Here is a 20487-nt window from a genome sequence, read left to right as displayed (position 1 = left end):
AGCAACCATCTCCAACAGTCTGGATCCACAGAAAAATCTGTGGATAAAAAAAGAGGGAAGAGCAGACAGGGTAAGAGAGGGGGACAGAACAGCAAAAAGAGGAAGGAGATAATGCAAATACATTCTACTAGAAAAATATACAATCTGTCAAGTTCTGTGTTTTCTGAAACAGAACTGGACTTATTGCGTAAGGTCCTCAATTTTTCTCCCAAAAATTCACCCAATCTCTTCGAGCTATTCATAGATCTGAATAAATATATTAGAAATCTTACCATAAAGAGATACTTTGCTCTGAAGGAAACAATTCCATCTAGAAGCACTCTCCCCTTCCCCAGGATCAACAAAATACTAGCTCTACCTATGAAGATCATGTACTTTCAATGTTGGAAAGTTTGTTACAAGAATGGGCATGTGAAGATGTTGCATGTGAGCTAGGGTCAGATTTGAAACCATACACACAAGAGTATAAGGAAATCATTCACACCCAATTCAAACCTAAGTCCACCTTTTTTCCCTCATTGGGCAAAAGGGAACGTTATCTCAACATTTTATAAAGTCGTTTTGGATGAATTGAAAAATATTTGTTGTAATAATAAAAACAACAAAAGCACTAAAAGAATGCATTTGGGAAGGCACAAGGAGACACCTCAGAGAGAATAATGAATCACCTGAAAAACAATGAGAACATAATTATAATGCAAGTGTATAAAAGGGGTAGATCGGTCATAAAAGACAGGGAAACCTATTTAGCGGAGGCAATGACATTTCTATCATATACCCAAAATATATAAAGATCTGGTTAACCCTCCTGGAAGACCTATTAATGCAGGTATAGATAGCATTACCTCGGGTAATTACTTCCTTCAGGACTTGGTAGTGGAATTACCACCCTATGTGAGGGATTCCGCACACATGTTATATATACTATCTTCGGTCACTTGGTACCTACAGTACAAATGGCTCTTTTTAGACATCACATACCTATTTACATCGATAGAGCATCAGTATGGTTTTATGACGGTGAGAACATTACTTGGAGAACAGTAACTTACACCCAGCACAGGCTACCTTTGTGAAAAACTCTATACAGTTTACCCTAACACATAACTACTTCTTCTACTTGGGAGAATTTTATAGACAAATCAAAGGTACCGCTATGGGGGCCAGATTTGCCCCAAGTTATGCTAATTTGTTTATGGGGTACTGGGAAGAACAGTACCTGTTAACCAACAATCCTTACTGAGTGAATCTGGCCCTCTAAGCCAGGTACATAGATTACGTTTTGATCATCTGGAATGGGATGGATGAAGAGATATGAGGCTTCCTTGCACATTGTAATGCCAACCCTTTCAATATCGGAATTGACCCATGTATTAGATGCAAATTGCCTGATATTCTTGGATTTAGAATTACAATTAGATTTGGAAGGGAAAGGAAGGCGAATGCGCGGCAGATCCGAAGATGGCCACTGGCTATTAGAGCTCCGCTCCACCACAGCCCTGTAATAGCCATCGGAGCATTCGGAGCGCTCCCCAGAGCACCTAACCAGGTCACATAAGCGGGGGAGACCCCCGGGAACCCCCTGGTAATAACGGCGCACGTTAGAAGGAATTTGGAGAGGCAGATGAAGGCGGCCGGAGTTCCAGCCAGCTATGCCAAGATGGCAGTGGCTCCATGAGGCCCGGACAGCACAGAGGGAGATGGAGACTCCATAGCCGACCAGGACACTCAGCCTCCACAGTCCCCAGGTATGGACTTTCCGCCCCTGCCCCTGGCCACCTCTCCTTCATCCACTGAGTCCCTCTTGGGCAGGATGGGTCCTGGCCTCCCATCTACTCCTATGACGGACCCCCACACAGGACTTTTACTGTCAGTAACTGAGACATCCGCAGCCATCCCAGTGCCCTCAGACTTCCCCTCTATGATGGATGCCTTCTCCCAGCTGCTCTCTAAAAGCCTGGCCCTAAATGCAGCCCAAATTGCAGCATCCATCCATGTGCATCTGCAGCAAATAGGGCAAAGAATGGACACAATTGAAAAGAAAGCTGACCAAGCTGTTTCACGCATTAATCAAAACTCAGCGAGGATACAGGACATGCAGGAACAACTTGAAACTGCATTTGCGAAGATCGACGACCTCGAGAATAGATTGAGACGCTACAACTTTCGCATCCGCGGGCTCCCCGAATCAGAAAAAGAGGTGCATAAGTGTGTGAAAACCCTGCTGCGGAACCTCATTCCTGATATCACTGAGCACCACCTCAAGCTCGACAGAGCACACAGGGCTCTGCAACCCCCTCGCTCGGATGGTCTCCCCAGAGACATTATCGTTAAGCCCCATTTTTACTCTGTGAAGGAGGAAGTTATGAGGAGGTCTAGGGGTGCAGATAACCTCAAATTGCTGGGACACAGGATGCAGATCTTTGCAGACTTGTCGCCATACACGGTACAAAAAAGGCGCTCCCTCAAACCATTGCTTCAACTTCTGCTAGAAAAGGAAATCTCGTATTGGTGTTCCTTCCCCCTGCATCTGAATTTTTCCTACAGAAACAAAAACTACGGCTTTTCTTCTTTTGCTGAGGGTGAACGCCTGATTCTCCAGTTGGGCCTGATTCCTCTGGATCCATCGCCCTCCCAGAACAGCAGGAGCTCTACTTCGTCCATGAAAAGGCCTCCGCCTGCAAGTCCGCTACAACCTACCTGGCTGAAGCAAAGCACTAAACGTTTGAAAGAAAATCTCCCTCCATGATGTCCTGCAATATCCATGGATCAGGGCTCTGATCGGATATATCCTTCTGTTTTATTCAGAACTTCAGAGTTTCTCCCAGTTCTCTAAAGGTCCCACATCTGAGATCTCCCACATTAAGGTTTTGACTTCTTCATTACAAGAAACTGTCCACACTTCGGCTCTCTGACTTCCCTGGTTTGATAATATCAGCCCCTACAACTCCAATGGCCTGGGTCAGAGATAGGGGGGTAATTTGGCCTAAATACCTCTGGAATATGTTTGATGGGTTATGTTTGTTCAATTTAGCATCCCTGAGAGTAATCCTTTTCTCTATGTGATCTCACAATTTCTTATACCAAGTGGACAGTTTCTTTTTTTGGGTATCCTATCTCATTTTAGGCACGGGTTGAGCTTGTTACCCCTTCTCACAGATCACACTGGACCGCTTTGGAGGCTCAGTGCCCAGGCGATGCAGGGTCATCTCCCACTTTTTATATAAGAGATGTGGACCAAACAGTTTTTCAGTCCTTGGTGTCCCAAATGATATGTGTTCACCGGCCCTCCCGGGCCCCAGGGTTAGGGGGGGTCCCAGGGAGGGGGTGGAATCCCTTGTTCAGCTCCCGGCTGATGGTATTTTGTTTCTTATTGTTTTTTAGAGGTGGGAGCGCTGAGTTCTTTTGAGAAAGGTTAGACCATTTTACGGTCTTAAGTTGCTTTACTAGTCAGGTGGCGGGGCCGTGGTGGACCCAATGCACCTCAAGTAGAAACCAAGTACACTGATAGTGCCTTGGGTTTCTTTCCTGGAAGTCCTACTGTTTGGACTCCGAACCTCTCAGGTTTAGGGTACATCATGGCTAAACCATCCTACCCCGGGGTTTGAGGGGGTCTGGGGACCCCCATTTCATTATAATTTGTTTGTTTTGCATGCAGGAATGTATAATGATTCAGATTAATGCAATCATTTGTCTCTATTTTCTTCTCTCTCTCATCCCTTTCCACTCCCTCTCCTTTTCTCTCCACATGAGCTGGTCCGGACTTCGCTCCCGCCTCTGGCCTCTCCTCCCGGATTTCGCGTACTCGGCATTCTCCTACCTCAGGGATCTCAAGGTAACCTCCACTCACCGGTCAGGTAAGATCCTTCACACTAGTAGGGCTTCGTACCACCCACTTTATGCCTGAACACCTAACCCTCTCCCCCACCCTCAAAATTATATCACATAACACCCAGGGTCTGAACTCCCCCATCAAAAGGAGAAAACTGTTCCAACTCTATCAGTCTATGCAGGCGGAAATCCTCCTCTTACAAGAGACTCACTTTCCCATTTCCTACAATACCACTTTCCTTCACCGACACTTTCCCCAATTCTTTTTGTCCTCTGTGCCCAATAAAACAAAAGGGGTCACAATCTGTTTTGCGAAACATATTAATCTATCTCAAGCTGAGATGGTTGTAGACCCCCAAGGACGTTATATATTGATCTCGGGGAATATTGATGGGGAACTATACACTTTTGTTTCCTATTACTCACCTAACAGGGGCCAGAGGGCTTTCTTTGAATCCCTACTCCACAAACTTGAACCCCGCCTAAAGGGCACAACATTTTTTGGCGGGGACTCTAATATAGCCTTCGACTTCTTCCTAGACAAATCCGGATCTGGGTTGTCAAAATCTAAACGTCTGTCCAAACAAAGCGTCCGAATAGCGAAGCTAATACATGGGGCGGGCTTGGTGGACATTTGGAGGGAAATTAACCCTCGGGCAAGAGACTACATGCATTTTTCGGCACCCCATGGATCCTATGCCAGGATAGACCACGTCTTTACGAGCTCCAATTCGATCCCTTTACTTGTAAAATCCCGGATCGTGGATACACCTTTATCAGACCACTCTATGGTCACTTTGACAGCCCTCCGACCATCGGGACATAGAGATTGCCCTCGTTGGCGTCTACAGGAATCTATTCTTAGCGACCCCATTCAAGCCTCTATCATAGAGGAAGCAATTAAAGAATACTTCAGATTAAACACTACGATGGATGTCTCCCCAGCAACGGTGTGGGCAGCACATAAATCTGTGATTAGGGGGAATCTAATGCAATTGTCAGCTAAACTTAAAGCAGAACATAGAGCAGATACAGTGAAATTGACGGCAGAATTTCAATTACTCGCAAAAGCCCACAAACTCAATCCCACCCGGACTCATTGGCTAACCTGGACAAAGCTCGGGTCCTTCTTAATTTGTCCTTAACTACAGCTGCTGAAAAGCACCTCAGATGGACGGGGGCGCGTTTCTACTCCCAGAAAGACAGGATAGGTTCGAAACTGGCGGTTAAACTTAGCCCTAAACCCCGCCAACTAGCCTTCCCCAAAATCAAGTTGCATTCGGGAGATCTAACTCAGCACCCTACAAAAATTATGGAGGAATTCCATCGGTTCTATTCGGAACTCTACAAACCTCAAGGTCCCTCATTAGGGCAGCCACAAAGCAGTTTCCTTGATTCATTAAATTTACCTTCAGTGACTAAAGAACATAAGGACCTGTTGGACAGCCCGTTCTCACCATCAGAGGTCCTCGATACGATCAAAACTTTGAAAGTTGGGTCCTCTCCTGGTCCGGACGGGTTCTCAACCGGGTATTACAAAAAATTTGGTACTACCTTGGCACCTCATCTCTCTAATTTTTTTAACTTTCTCTGGAAGGGCTCCCTTTTGGGGACAGATTTAAACACAGCATATATTTCGGTAATTCCCAAACCGGGGAAAGACACAAGCGAAGTAGGGAATTACCGGCCTATCTCGCTAATTAACAACGACATCAAGATTATAACCAAGATTTTAGCAAATTGACTAGCGAGCTTTATCCCTTCTTACATTCACGGAGATCAGGTGGGTTTTATTCCGGGGAGGCAGGGACCCGATCAGATTAGACGGTCCATAGATGTGCTCTCTCTCCTTAAATCACAATGGGATGGGGGTCCTCCACAAACAGGCTTCCTATTGTCGATTGATCTTCACAAAGCTTTTGACACCATAGATTGGGGCTACTTGTCAGAGATTCTGAGAAGATGGGGCTTTGGCCCTCACTTCATGAACCTAATCCACTCCATATACTCCAAACCTTCTGCTCAGGTGAGACTAATGGGCAGATACTCAGCATTATTTCCCATTGGTAGGGGGACCAGACAGGGGTGTCCTCTTTCCCCCCTCCTCTTCGCCATAACCATTGAACCCTTAGCTATAGCTATTAGAACAAATCCCGATATTAAGGGGGTGACCTGCGGTGACAAGGAACACAAATGCACCCTATATGCGGATGACCTCTTGCTTTACATAACGTCTCCTTTAATTTCTATGCCTTTCATATTTGGGTTTCTGAACTCATTCAGTAGAATATCAGGCTTGAAGGTCAACATGTCCAAATCCTCGGCCTTAAATGTCATGGTCCCCCCCCGAACTACTATCACAGCTCACTCATAACTTTGTGTTTTCCTGGGCTCCTAAGGCCATCCCCTACTTGGGAATATACCTGACCCTGGATATCAAAGACCTATTTAAAGCCAACTACCCCCCAATGATCACCAAATGTAGAGGGGATCTTCAACGGTGGTCGAGATGTGGTCTATCCTGAATGGAAAGGTTGCATGCCGTAAAGATGACTCTCTTGCCCCGCCTCTTATACTTATTCCGATCGCTACCAATCCCGCTCCCGAAGAGCTTTTTGGGGAAATTCCAATCAGAGATAATTCGCTTTGTCTGAGGAAACAAGGGGTATAGATGTCCGTCCAAAATACTTCTCCGACTTAAGTCCCAAGGTGGCTTGGGCCTCCCTGACCTCTGGGGTTACTACCAGGCGGCACAATTATCACAAATCTCGATGATCTTTTCTAAAGGCCCGAAGCCGGAATGGCTCTCTATGGAAAGGTGGGCAACACCCCTCAATACCATTGACTTCCTCCTATGTTGTGACTCCAAACAAAGACCGGCTATAATGGCCCCTACCCTTTCACACTCTATCTCTTTAAGCACCAAACTATTCACTCATACCTCTATCATATCCCCCCTAAAACCTTTGTCCCACATCTTCCACAACCCTAAATTTCCCCTGGGACTAAATATACAGGCTTTCCGATGGTGGACGGATAAAGGTCTCTACCGGATAGGTCACTTCCTCTCCCAATTTGGCCCTCTTACCTTAACCTACTGCAAACGTAAGTTAGACATGCCTAATTCGGAACAGTTTAGATTCACACAAATCACACACTTCCTAAACGCTATTTGGGTCTCCAAAATGGGTCCCCCCTCAATTACTCCCTACGAGCATTGGTGCTCTAACACTTCATATCAAAAGGGAGGAATTTCACTAATATACACCGCATTACAGACGAATCTGGGCAAGCCGAGCTATGCGAAGGCCTGGGAGGAGGACACGGGCGGTACATGGCCGACAACAGAATGGTTCCGGGCCTGGATACGCTCCTTCAGAGGTATATGTAACATAGCCTTTATTGAGGCTAATGTAAAGGTTTTGTCCAGGTGGTACTATGTCCCCTCTAGACCAGCTTTGATCTACCCTGGGACCTCACCTCTTTGTTTTAAGGGCTGTGAGCTAGTAGGTTCTATGCTACACACCTGGTGGTCTTGTCCCCACATTAGAACCTTTTGGCGGAAAATCTTCCACACAATTAGTAAAGGTTACAGTAGGCCCCAGCCCCAACATTGCCTTGTTTAACCACGCTATCCCCGATATACCTAAACATATACAGGCTCTCTCTTTTTTTGTCCTTTTGGGGGGAAAAATCACTATAGCTAGAGCCTGGAAGAAAACCACGGTATCTTTCCAGTGTTGCAAACGAAAGGTGTCTTGGATCATGTCCCAGGAACAAATAGTTGCTAAGTTGAATGACAAGATGGAGAAATTTTATGCTATATGGGAGCCTTGGGCCATGCTCTGTAATATCACTCTCATTCCGGGGATGGAGCCTAGTTCCGGACCTGCTCCTGCTTTAAGTTAATCAACTCCCTACCCTTCTTCTCCTCTATCCTTCCTTTTCCCACATTTTCTATCCCTGTTCTCTGGATCTTTTTAGCCTCTTGGTTTTTTTTTTGAAGTACTAAGAAATTTTAACCCCTTGGGTGGGGGAAATATGGGAGATGAGTGGATGAGACGTCGGAGGGACCCCTTCACAGCTCGATAAATTTTAATTTTGGCCTACATATCGGTCTAGACATGGAGGGCTCCGCCTTTATAGCTCTCCCTCTTAGACCTTATAATCCTGGGGGTGGCGATGTAAGCTGGGGAGATCCTTATCACACCTACAGGAAGATTCCATTGGGGTAGTGTGTGAGGGCCCCCAGGGCGTCCTGACGCTCACCAAGCAGGAACACATACTCAACAATGGTATCCTACTCCAGTGGTGTTGGGCTCCCTCCGACTGCTCTGTCCTGAATATATTGCTTTATTACTCTGGGCCTATCCTTATTCCCCTGGAGCATTCTATCATTTATCATAGCTTATCACTACCCTCATACAGCCACTATAAGCCCGCTAGCTTGCATACATAGTGGTTTAAATTTGAATGTTTACCCTCTCTCCACCCTATTCACCCAAAGCAAAAGTCACTGAGAGGTTCTGATACAGTGCGGGTGGCACACTACAGGGCTGAAAGGGTTTAAAGGATGTTTTTCAGTATTTGGTAGCACTTATGATACGATTTCCTTTCATTCTGTCCTTATTCTGATCCCGTATAGTACTTCCCCTCTCCTCTTTTATCTTAAAACAGTCTTGTTATTTAGTATCCAGACAGCTGTAAAGATCTAGCAAGCAATTGCATGTATATGTCTCAGGACTTTATTGTATTCTGTTTATATGCAACTTGATGTTATTTGTGAAATTTCTCAATAAAATTGTTTTAAAATTAGATTTGGAAGGAAATATCTACTCCAGAACACATTTTAAGCCAAGTGCTGGCAATTCTTATCTACATGCTAGCAGTAATCATCATGCCATATGGATCCACAACATCCCTTTTCGACAATACTGCAGACTGAGGCGAACATGCACTAGAAGGGAAGACTATTAAGAGCAAGGTGCAATTCTTAGAATTTTTTTCTTGCGAAAGGGTATAATAAAGCCCTTATAGAGGAAGCGTTTATCAAATACTGGGTCCAATACAGTGAGGGCTCACCTCAGAGATTTCATGAGATGAGAAAACAGGCTGGATCCGTTATAGATCAAAAAGCACAGAACAAATAGAACATATCAGATTTTGCACTAGATTTAATACTAAGGCCTTTCAAATATAACAAATATTTAAGCAGAATTGGATTATATAGTAACAGGATCCAGTCTTGGGACAACACCAAGCTTCCAGGCCTTCCAGGCCTAGAGGTTTGAGGAGCTATATTGCACCCAGTAGAGTCTGTAAGCCCTGCAGATTGTTTACAAGTTCATTAGGTCACTGGTCTTCAATATTCGACCAGAATGGCAACTATAGATGTGGGGTGAAAAATTGCATAGCCTGTGTGTACATGTAGTAGAAGAAAAATTTTACAGCGCACACATGCAAAAAAACATTCACCTCCAGCAAGGCTAGTTTGTGTGCGCTGTCAAATTTTTCTTCTATTGTATGGTCTTATGGCTGCACCAGCTTTAATGAGAAGGTGTGCCCCCCAAATATCTTGTTTGTTTATTGTATGGATTCTGACCAAATGCTTTGGGATAGGAGCACCCTACTACCTCACTAAGTACCTCTCATTAGTGTTCACTTGTGTCATAGGTGGAGACCTCAAGATTCTCCCATATAGAAGAGTGTAGCTCTCATGGTTCAGAGAAGCAGGATCTCCCATATCTATGGATGGTGTAGGACCCACTAATCATGGGGTACTTTGTCACAGTAAGTGGGCTTAGCACCATATAGCAATATGGTGTGACCAAATCCCCATATTTTTGAAAATGTTTTTTGAGAATGTTTAGGTGTTTTTAAACTAGCCTTGCTGGAAGTGAATGTTTTTTTTGCATGTGTGCGCTGTCAAATTTTTCTTCTATTGTATGGTCTTATGGCTGCAGCAGCTTTAATGAGAAGGTGTGCACCCCAAATATCTTGTTTGTTTATTGTATGGATTGTGACCAAATCCTCTGGGATAGGAGCACCCTACTCCCTCACTAAGTACCTCTCATTAGTGTCCACTTGTGTCATAGGTGGAGACCTCAAGATTCTCCCATATACAAGAGTGTAGCTCTCATGGTTCAGAGAAGCAGGATCTCCCATATCTATGGACGGTGTAGGACCCACTAATCATGGGGTACTTTGTCGCAGTAAGTGGGCTTAGCACCATATAGCAATATGGTGTGAGCAAATCCCCATATTTTTGAAAATGTTTTTTGAGAATGTTTAGGTGTTTTTAAACTAGCCTTGCTGGAGGTTAATGTTGTTTTGCATGTGTGCGCTGTAAAATTTTTCTTCTATTGTATGGTCTTATGGCTGCACCAGCTTTAATGAGAAGGTGTGCCCCCAAATATCTTGTTTTTTTATTGTATGGATTCTGACCAAATCCTTTGGGATAGGAGCACCCTACTCCCTCACTAAGTACCTCTCATTAGTGTCCACTTGTGTCATAGGTGGAGACCTCAAGATTCTCCCATAGAGAAGAGTGTAGCTTTCATGGTTCAGAGAAACAGGATCTCCCATATCTATGGATGGTGTAGGACCCACTAATCATGGGGTACTTTGTCGCAGTAAGTGGGCTTAGCACCATATAGCAATATGGTGTGACCAAATCCCCATATTTTTGAAAATGTTTTTTGAGAATGTTTAGGTGTTTTTAAACTATCCTTGCTGGAGGTGAATGTTTTTTTTGCATGTGTGCGCTATAAAATTTTTCTTCTTCTGTGTGTACATGTGGCACTGCAAGAAAGAAATAATAGGAACAGATGGGAGCAAACATGAGATAAAACTTAAAAATCTTAAAAAACTCAAAACTTGAAAAAATTAATCGACTGTAGTACATCATATGTCATTATTGACTAATCTGCCCATGTGGTCTGTTGTATATAGGAAGAAAAATACTCCCCCTAAGGGTTTGATTTAGGGAGCACAAATGTAACATCATTAATAATAAAGAAGACAAAGAAGAAAGAAACAATAAAAATGACTCTGTCCTTTGGCATTTCAAACAAAATAACAACAGTGACCCGTCTGGCACGAGAGTCTTCGGTAGTAAAGCAATAAACAAAGATTTGAATAGTGGTAGATGCTTCCAAAAAAGAGACATATTGGATATTTACCTTAGGATCCCTTGCTCCCGGAGGTTTGAATGAGGACCTAGAGATTCATGGGGTCATCCATTAAACTGTTAGCTATTATATCAGTTATTGGAGAAGAGCCTGCCTAATCATATGTGGGCATAAGTTAATGTGATTGCAGCAATTAGCCTATACATATTTGTATGTGCCTTGGGCTGAACAAAAGCTTGTATTGCATGTGGAAACAAAATCAGCAGCAGTTTGAGATGCACACATGCAGTTTAAATTCTAGGTACGCATGTAATGATAATAGTATTGGTCCTCACTACAATATTGCTCTGATGCAGTTTTATACTTTAGTATGTAACAGAGTGATGAATATATGTCCCCATGGTCACCATTAGGGATGAAAATGAACTGATACTACAGTATTACTGTTTATTTTAGTCATTCGAATACCATGGAAATACCTTTGGTACACCCAGTGAGAGAGTTAGGGCACAAAATATTGCTTCACCCACAGGTTAGTAAAGAAATAGATGACATGGAACACACCTCAATTTAGAAGAACACTACAGAAAGATATTAGGTACACTAAGATACAAATATAATATCATGTAGGCGCAAGTAAGTTTGCTTGTTTAACCTAAGATTATATACAGTATGTATGTATTAAAGTGCCTGTTACCCTAAAAAAATGGATCATGTTCCCTTAAAGCATGTTATACAGCACAGTGCTTGTGCTGTGTAATTTGGCCCCTTCTATCACCTGAAATACCTGGCTGATCCTGCCTGGCTATACCCTGTAAACTGCCCACGGTAAATCATGGCTGCTGAGCCCTGACACCATGGTCAAATTACATGTCTCCATCATCTGCAGCCCTGCTCTCTGCTCTCCTGTGTTTCCTGAGTCCTCCTCCCCCCTCCCCTCTCTGCATGTCAGCTTCATCCACTCCACGATCCTCCCCCCTGCTGCTCTCATCATACTCTGGTCATGCCATCCCCTCTGTTATATAATGCTTTGTGTCCCTGTGCTGTATAAAAAATATGCAGATTATACTGTTTATCAGACCCGCTCCTGATGCTCACGTGACTCCTCGGCTCTCTCTCATCTCCCCCCCCTCCTTCTCGGCTAACATTAGTGGCAGTGCTTGGCCCTGCCCACTATAGCTGTCAGCCAGGCAGATGAGAGAGCTGAGGAGTCACGTGAGCGCCGGGAGCCACTCTAATATATGGTATTATGGGCATTTTTTTTATATAACACAGGCAATTGCTAGATAATAACAAGAGGGTTGGGAAGTATAAGTCGGGCACTGGTTTGCCACTTCCCAAAAGGAAACACACTAAATATAGATACATGAATGTAGATCCATGTAAGCTTGTGCATAAACAAGCATCCTTGCATTGTTACAAACTGATCTGTCCCTTTGATATGTGACAGTTGATATTATACAGTATATAATGTTTATTGATGTGAGCACGGCTCACGTGGTCCTGCTGGCATACTGCACATTTTTTTAAATGATTTTTGTATGGTTTTTACAACTGTGAGTTTTCTATGATTATTAATTTTATATGTTTCATATATTTGCATATGTATTTATACATGTATTGAGATCATTATTGTTGGCTAACATGGTGTTATTACTGTCTCAATGTCTGATGTATGAAAGGGCCCAATCCCACCCAGGGTGCGTGTTGGAGATGCGCACATTAGACAATCAGCCATGTTACTATGTTATATAAGAGGAGTGCAGGTAAGTCTTGTTGGCTCTGAGGAAGAGGTTAGTCCTCCAAACGCATTAGCCTATTGGATCATTACCTTCTTCTGACACATAGAATGATGTACTGTGGACTGGATGATACTGTGCTATGTGATGAGCTTTGATGCAATTGTCAGTTTGTGCGTATAATGCCCCATACACACGATCGGACTTTCCTACAACAAAACCGTGGACTTTTTTTGAAGGGTCTTGGCTCCAACTTGTCTTGCATACACACTGTCACACAAATGTTGGCCAACAATTATGAACGTAGTGACGTACAACACGTACGACGGATGATAAAAAGGAAGTTCAATAGCCAGTGCGCCACCCTTTGGTCTCCTTCTGCTAATCTCATGTTTATCTCGTGTTAGTAGAAGTTTGGTGAGAGACAATTCACGCTTTTCAGACTTGTGGTTTTCAGTTCATTTCTGCTTTTCAGTTTGTGCTTGTCCGGTCGTTTCTAATTTTCAGCTCGTACTTGTCAGGTCTTTTCTGATTTTCAGTGCGTTCAGTCAATTCGTTCTGAGCAGCCACTCATTTATTAGCTGTGACGGGGGTCACTAATAGAGGCACCCCACTGTGATCTGTGCTGGTCAGAGACTCAATGCTGTGTATGTGTGTGTATGTGGTGTGTGCTGTTTGCTGTGCTGGTTTGGGGTGGGGCTGTGTTCCAATGTTCTATTGTGGTTGTCTGCTTTGGATCACAGGATGTGTATTGCTGTGAGGAAAGAGGGAGGGGGATTCCTCCAGCAAGACTGTTTACTGATGAGAAGTTAAGCACACCTGACCTGTGTGTCCATTGTTATTGGACAGTTTAACCCGCGCTGTTTTCCAAGGGTGGGGGGGAAATGTTTTGAAGTGGGACCTGTATAACATGTGTTTTTTGAATAAAGATTCATTCCTGTTTGAAACCTGAAGACGGAGCCGTGCCTCGTTTTTGGGGTGGATTATTTGTATGGGTTCCTTGTTCGGCTGATTGGAGTGTTCGGTAGCTGCCTTTGTGTTTGGGTATGAAATGTCCTAAACGACTTTAACCCCTTTCATACTCGGGGTGTCGTTACAACTGGTGGCAAGCAGCGGGATCATTCTCACAGCCCAGAAGGACAGCTACAAGAGGACACAGGACAATGGAAGCACAGTATGTACGGCTAAAGCGCTCTACCCTCAAGGACTTACTGGAGAACCGGGGCAGACCGGCCAACAACCATAAGAAGAGGGACATTATCGCAGAACTAGTCGAAATGGATAGAGCCGAAAGAACCATCATAGCCAAAAGACCCAGCATAACAGACAGGACACCCGAAGAGGCAAGTTTTGATCGGGCTGTTAACATAAGACTGGCACATTATGGCCCTAACCCTACAGCGGAGATCATAGACCGAGTTATAGCAGCTGTGGAGGCAAATAGGCTACAGCAAAGAGGTGCTGCAGCAGCGGGAGTCACAACAGCACCAACTGAAAGGAGAAAGGTACATTTTGCTGCTTTTAAAAATTTCAATGAAGTAGAAGGGGAGATTGATGGGTACCTTGCAGATTTTGAACGGCAATGTGCCCTACACCGGGTGCCCACAGAGGAATGGGTTACCATTTTGTCTGGGAAATTGTCCGGCCGGGCCAGTGAAGCGTTCAGGGCTATCCCAGATGAGGATATTATGAACTATGGGCTTGTAAAAGAAGCACTTTTGGCCAGGTATGCCGTCACACCAGAAGCATACCGGAGGCGGTTCCGAGAGACGAGCAAGCAGACTGGAGACTCATATGCCGAGTGGGCATGCCACCTACACCGCACGGCATCCCACTGGGTCGCTGGATGCCAAGCAGTACCTGGGGAAGAGGTGCTGCAGCTGTTCCTGCTGGAGCACTTCTTTGACAAGCTGTCCCCAGAAGTCAGAGAGTGGGTCCGGGACAGAAAACCTTTCACCTTGTCTGAAGCAGCTCGCCTGGCGGACGAATACACAGACGCCCGCAAACTGGATAACCCTGTGGTCAAGACAACAGCTCGGGTGGATCATCGATCAGCGGCACCCCCTCCAGCTGGCGCCTACCAACCACAGTCATACCATCCTACAGCACCACCTCCAGCGGCCACTTATTCTCAGCAGCCCAGGTTCAACTCCCAGGACTACTCACAACCCCTCAGGTGTTTCGGGTGTAAACAGCTAGGGCACAAAAAGCCAGACTGTCCATTGAATCCAGCCAGGCAGTCCCAGTCGTGGAGAAAGCCAGCAGGGGGGAATCCCCGCACATCCATGCCTGCGGCTCACTGCGTTGAGGAGGAAGAACATTGGGGTGTCCTGCACGAGGCTGATCCAGTACAAGCAGCTAACCAGGACAACAGGCAGCAACACAGGCAGACCATCCGGGTTAATGGAAAGGTAGCTAATGGCCTACGTGATACTGGCGCCACCATGACCCTACTACGGAAGAACCTCATTCCAGAGAGCCAACACACCGGGGACACTGTAGCCGTAAGGGTAGCAGGAGGCACTATTTTCCGGCTACCCGTTGCCCGTGTTCACCTGGACTGGGGGGTTGGTTCGGGACATGTGAATGTGGGGGTGATGAAGGATTTGCCAGCGGATGTACTACTGGGGAATGATTTGGCCCCCCTCGTTTCTGCTTACGCCCCGATGGGCCCCGCTGAATCCAACCCAGTGACTGGCCGTGCCCAGACCCATACTGTTGGAACCGGCCCGCTTGCTGCTGAGACCCAGGTAAGACAATCTTCCCCGACATGTACCTTAGATCAGGCTCCCCTAGGTTAGGATACCCCAGAAGCATGCGGGAGGGAAACCCGGGAGGACCCGACCTTGCACAAGTATAGGGCTAAGGCAGATACTCAGGAAAAGGGAATAGATGGGGAGCTTTATGAATGGGTGGGGGATAGACTGTATAGGATCCCTAAGCCATCCCCGGGAAATAAAGTCCCTTTGCAGAAACGACAGCTGGTGGTACCTAAGAAATACCAGCTGGAGATTCTGCGAATTGGGCATGATGTACCACTAGCAGGACATCTAGGGTCCCGCCGCACAGCCCATAGAATTACACAGAATTTCTTCTGGCCCAATTTTAACCAGGATGTGCGACAGTACTGCAAAACGTGTGACACATGTCAACGGGTAGGTAAGCGGGGGGACCACCCTAAGGCCAGACTTATGTCCATGCCTATTATTGGGGAGCCCTTTTACCGCATAGCCATTGACATTGTGGGTCCCTTGGCCAGGCCTAGTCCATCCGGGAAAAAGTATATTCTCACCGTGGTGGACTACACCACCCGTTACCCAGAGGCAGTAGCTATGTCCAACATTGAAGCAGAGACAGTAGCTGATGCCCTGGTTAAAATATTTACTAGAGTGGGTTTCCCTAAGGAGATTCTCTCTGACCAGGGGACCCAGTTTACCGCTGTGCTCACCCAGCAGTTATGGAAGGTATGCAATATTAAGCCCTTGCTTAGCTCACCCTACCATCCCCAGACTAATGGTCTCTGCGAGCGCTTTAACGGTACCCTCAAGCAAATGCTGAGGACCTTTTCTCCAGGCGGCCCAGGGGAGACAGAAGAGATGGTATGATCGGGGGGCCCGACAGCGTATCTTCCAGGTTGGGCAGAAAGTCTTAGTGCTCAAGCCTGTGAAGACTGACAAGATGCAGGCATCTTGGCAGGGCCCATATAAAGTAGTAGCCCAGGTATGTGATACTACCTATGTTATTGCCAGCTGTGCAGATGAAAGAATCAAGCGAACCTTTCATGTGAACATGCTGAAGGAGTATCAGGAACGGCAGGAGGATGTGGCTGCAGTATGTGCCCCTGTTGCGGACGACTCTGAAAGTTTACCCCTCCCTGACTTACTAGAGAGAGACCCCCAGACTGACCTCATTAGCCTCGTACAGCTAGGGGACCAGTTAAGCCCCACAAAGAAGACATTGCGATCTACAGTGGGTCTTGGGAGGAGCACCTGGTTCACGTAGGGGTGGTTCTGGACAAGATTCGGGCCACAGGCCTGACGTTGAAACCAGACAAGTGCCATCTAGGTATGGCAGAGGTGCAGTACCTGGGACACCGAGTAGGGTGTGGGAACCAGAGACCAGAGTCAGCCAAGGTAGAGGCAGTAGCTAACTGGCCCACACCCCGTACTAAGACCCAGGTATTAGTCTTCTTGGGGACTGCCGGGTACTACCGGCGTTTTGTCCCTGATTACAGTGCCATTGCCAAGCCCCTGACTGACCTGACGAAAAAGAATTTACCTAGGCAGATCATGTGGTCTCCAGCTTGTAAAGCCGCGTTTCTAGCCCTCAAGCAAGCACTTGTAAATGCCCCGGTCTTGGCTGCCCCAGTACCTAAAAAACGTTTCCTTGTCCACACAGATGCTTCCATGTTTGGACTGGGGGCTGTGCTGAGCCAAATCGGGGAGGATGGAAGAGAACACCCTGTCGCATACCTGAGCAGAAAACTATTACCCCGGGAAGTGAGCTATGCAGCAGTGGAGAAAGAGTGCTTGGCCCTGTTTTGGGCCCTTAAAAAGTTGAACCCTTATTTGTATGGACAGGAATTTTCATTAGTCACTGATCACAACCCATTGGTCTGGCTTAACCGGGTCTCAGGAGACAATGGCAGGTTGCTGCGGTGGAGCTTAGCCCTGGAACCTTACAATTTCACCATCAGCTACCGACCCGGTAAGCAAAATGGCAATGCTGATGGGTTGTCCCGGCAAACCGACGTCACTCCGGCCTCCTAGTTCCAGACATCCCCAAGTCGACCTGAGAAGGATCAAGCCGGGTCTGCCGGAGTGTTCCACAAGGAGGAAGCCATGTGACGGGAGTCACTAATAGAGGCAAGGGTGAATAGAGGGTGAATGGGAACCCCACTGTGATCTGTGCTGGTCAGAGACTCAATGCTGTGTATGTGTGTGTATGTGGTGTGTGCTGTTTGCTGTGCTGGTTTGGGGTGGGGCTGTGTTCCAATGTTCTATTGTGGTTGTCTGCTTTGGATCACAGGATGTGTATTGCTGTGAGGAAAGAGGGAGGGGGATTCCTCCAGCAAGACTGTTTACTGATGAGAAGTTAAGCACACCTGACCTGTGTGTCCATTGTTATTGGACAGTTTAACCCGCCCTGTTTTCCAAGGGTGGGGGGGAAATGTTTTGAAGTGGGACCTGTATAACATGTGTTTTTTGAATAAAGATTCATTCCTGTTTGAAACCTGAAGACGGAGCCGTGCCTTCTTTTTGGGGTGGATTATTTGTATGGGTTTCTTGTTCGGCTGATTGGAGTGTTCGGTAGCTGCCTTTGTGTTTGGGTATGAAATGTCCTAAAGGACTTTAACCCCTTTCATACTCGGGGTGTCGTTACATTAGCCATGTTGGGTTACTTACTCATCGTAGAGTCGTGCTGTTGTTGGGCTTGGTGTTGGAGTTATTTCTTTGACCCAAGTCCAGTCCATGAACAGGGGGAGGAGGAGTTTGTGGACCAAGAATTGGTTGCTTAATCGTGACCAATTCTGTCATATGCCTTTGTTGCGGGAGCTCAAGGAGAATAATCCTGATGATTTCCCTTATTATATTGAAGCAGGACATCCATCACTCCCGAGCAAAGGCTCATCACCGCCTTGTGGTACTTGGTGATGGGGAGAAGTCTCCAGGACCTGAAGTTCATGACTGGGATCTCCCCCCAGGCTCTGGGAGTCATTATTCCAGAGTAGGGATGAGCCGAACACCCCCCGGTTCGGTTCGCACCAGAACCTGCGAACGGACCGAAAGTTCACACGAACGTTAGAACCCCATTGCCGTCTACGGGACTCGAACGTTCGAAATCAAAAGTGCTCATTTTAAAGGCTAATTTGCATGGTATTGTCCTAAAAAGGGTTTGGGGACCCGGGTCCTACCCCAGGGGACATGTATCAATGCAAAAACAACTTTTAAAAACGGCCGTTTTTTCGGGAGCAGTGATTTTAATGATGCTTAAAGTAAAAAAAAAAAAAGTGAAATATTCCTTTAAATATCGTACCTGGGGGGTGTCTAAAGTATGCCTGTAAAGTGGCGCGTGTTTCCCGTGTTTAGAACAGTCCCTGCACCAAATGTAATTTTTAAAGGAAAAAATCTCATTTAAAACTGCTTGCGGGTTTAATGTAATGTCGGGTCCTGGCAATATGGATGAAAATCAGTGAGACAAACGGTACCCCCCAGTCCATTACCAGGCCCTTTGGGTCTTGTATGGATATTAAGGGGAACCCCGCACCCAAATTAAAATAAGGAAAGGTGTGGGGCCACCAGGCCCTATATACTCTGAACAGCAGTATACAGGCGGTGCAAACAAGACAGGGACTGTAGGTTTGTTGTTAAGTAGAATCTGTTTGTCATTTTGAACGGGTACATTTTTAACATGTTTAGCTCCAGTCAAAATATCTTTTTTAAGCTTTTTGGAAAACATAGGGAAGGGTTATCACCCCTGTGACAATTGTTTTGCTGTCTTTCCTCCTCTTTAGAAGATTTCACCTCACTTTTTGTCCCAATGACAAATGTTTTTTGAGAATTTGGGGTTTTTTGTGGAACAAGGATTGGAAAGCATCAGTGGAAAGGAGAAATGTTTTTCCCATATTAACTCTTACAGGAGAGAATTTCCCTTCCTAGGGGTAGATTTCATCTCACTTCCTGTTGTCTCCTTCCGTTTGCAAGTAGGAGTCGTTTGTAAGTTAGATGTTTGAAAGTAGGGGCCTGCCCTATATACTCAGCAGAAATTTGGGCCTTAGGTGTTGTTGTGGCCACAACAATGTAAGCCCTCACAGGGCCCTGCTGTGAAATATTAGATCAAGAATTGTAATTACGGTGAACGCGAAGTGTCTCGGTATGGTTTCCGGGAAGTGCGGGTAGTGTGTGTAGCCGGAGATTGTGGGTGGCAGCCAGCTAGAGAATGCCAATCCGCTAATCTATCAGCGGAGCGGGGAGCGCCAGGTGACCGCACAGGATGAGGATGAGGAGCTGCACGATAAGATCGACGATCGGGAGATATTTGATCTCATTCGTTCCATAAATGACCCGGAGCACCCTCTGAGCCTGGAAGAGCTGAATGTTTTGGAGGAGATGCGAGTCAAGGTAAATGACGATGAGGGCTCCGTGTCCGTAGAATTCACCCCTACAATCCCGCACTGCAGCATGGCCACCCTTATCGGACTGTCTATTAAAGTTAAGCTTCTGCGCTCTCTGCCTGAGAGGTTTAAGGTAGATGTCCATATTACCCCTGGAACACACGCTTCCGAACACGCAGTCAATAAACAGCTGGCGGACAAAGAATGCGTGGCGGCTGCTCTAGAGAATTTGCACTTGTTGGAAGTTGTGAACCAATGCCTGTCCGCAAGATCCTGACTCCAACAATGCCTGAATACCAAGCGAGCATCAGATGTTCACAACACCCTTGCTGCTAATCTGCCTGTATTATAGCTCTTAGTGCTGCTATTGTCTTTGTTTTATAACCAACGATAAATTTATAAGTATGTGTGTATAATAAAAAGTGCTTTTTTTATGTTAAAAAAAAAAAAAAAGAATTGTAATTACATGCCCCTGTTGAACAGGGGCAGAAAAACTGGGCCTTTGGTGGTGGTGGTGGTGGTGCTGGTGCCACAACACTGTAAGTCCTCACTCGCTCTTGGTGGATGCAGAAATGGGCCCTGCTGTGAAATATTAGGTCAAGAATTGTAATTACATGCCCCTGTTGAACAGGGGCAGAAAAATTGGGCCTTTGGTGGTGGTGGTGGTGCTGGT

At 45.9% G+C, this 20487-nt stretch overlaps 1 pseudogene; it reads left to right on the top strand.

Moving 5' to 3' along the window:
• The first annotated feature begins 15366 nt into the window (after window positions 1-15366).
• LOC141106701 (cytosolic iron-sulfur assembly component 2B pseudogene) lies at window positions 15367-20241 on the top strand (annotated as a pseudogene).
• The last annotated feature ends 246 nt before the right edge of the window (window positions 20242-20487 follow it).

This window comes from Aquarana catesbeiana, linkage group LG08 (assembly GCF_042186555.1).
Source record: "Aquarana catesbeiana isolate 2022-GZ linkage group LG08, ASM4218655v1, whole genome shotgun sequence".
NCBI lineage: Eukaryota > Metazoa > Chordata > Amphibia > Anura > Ranidae > Aquarana > Aquarana catesbeiana.
This window is presented reverse-complemented; position numbering and strand designations above follow the sequence as displayed.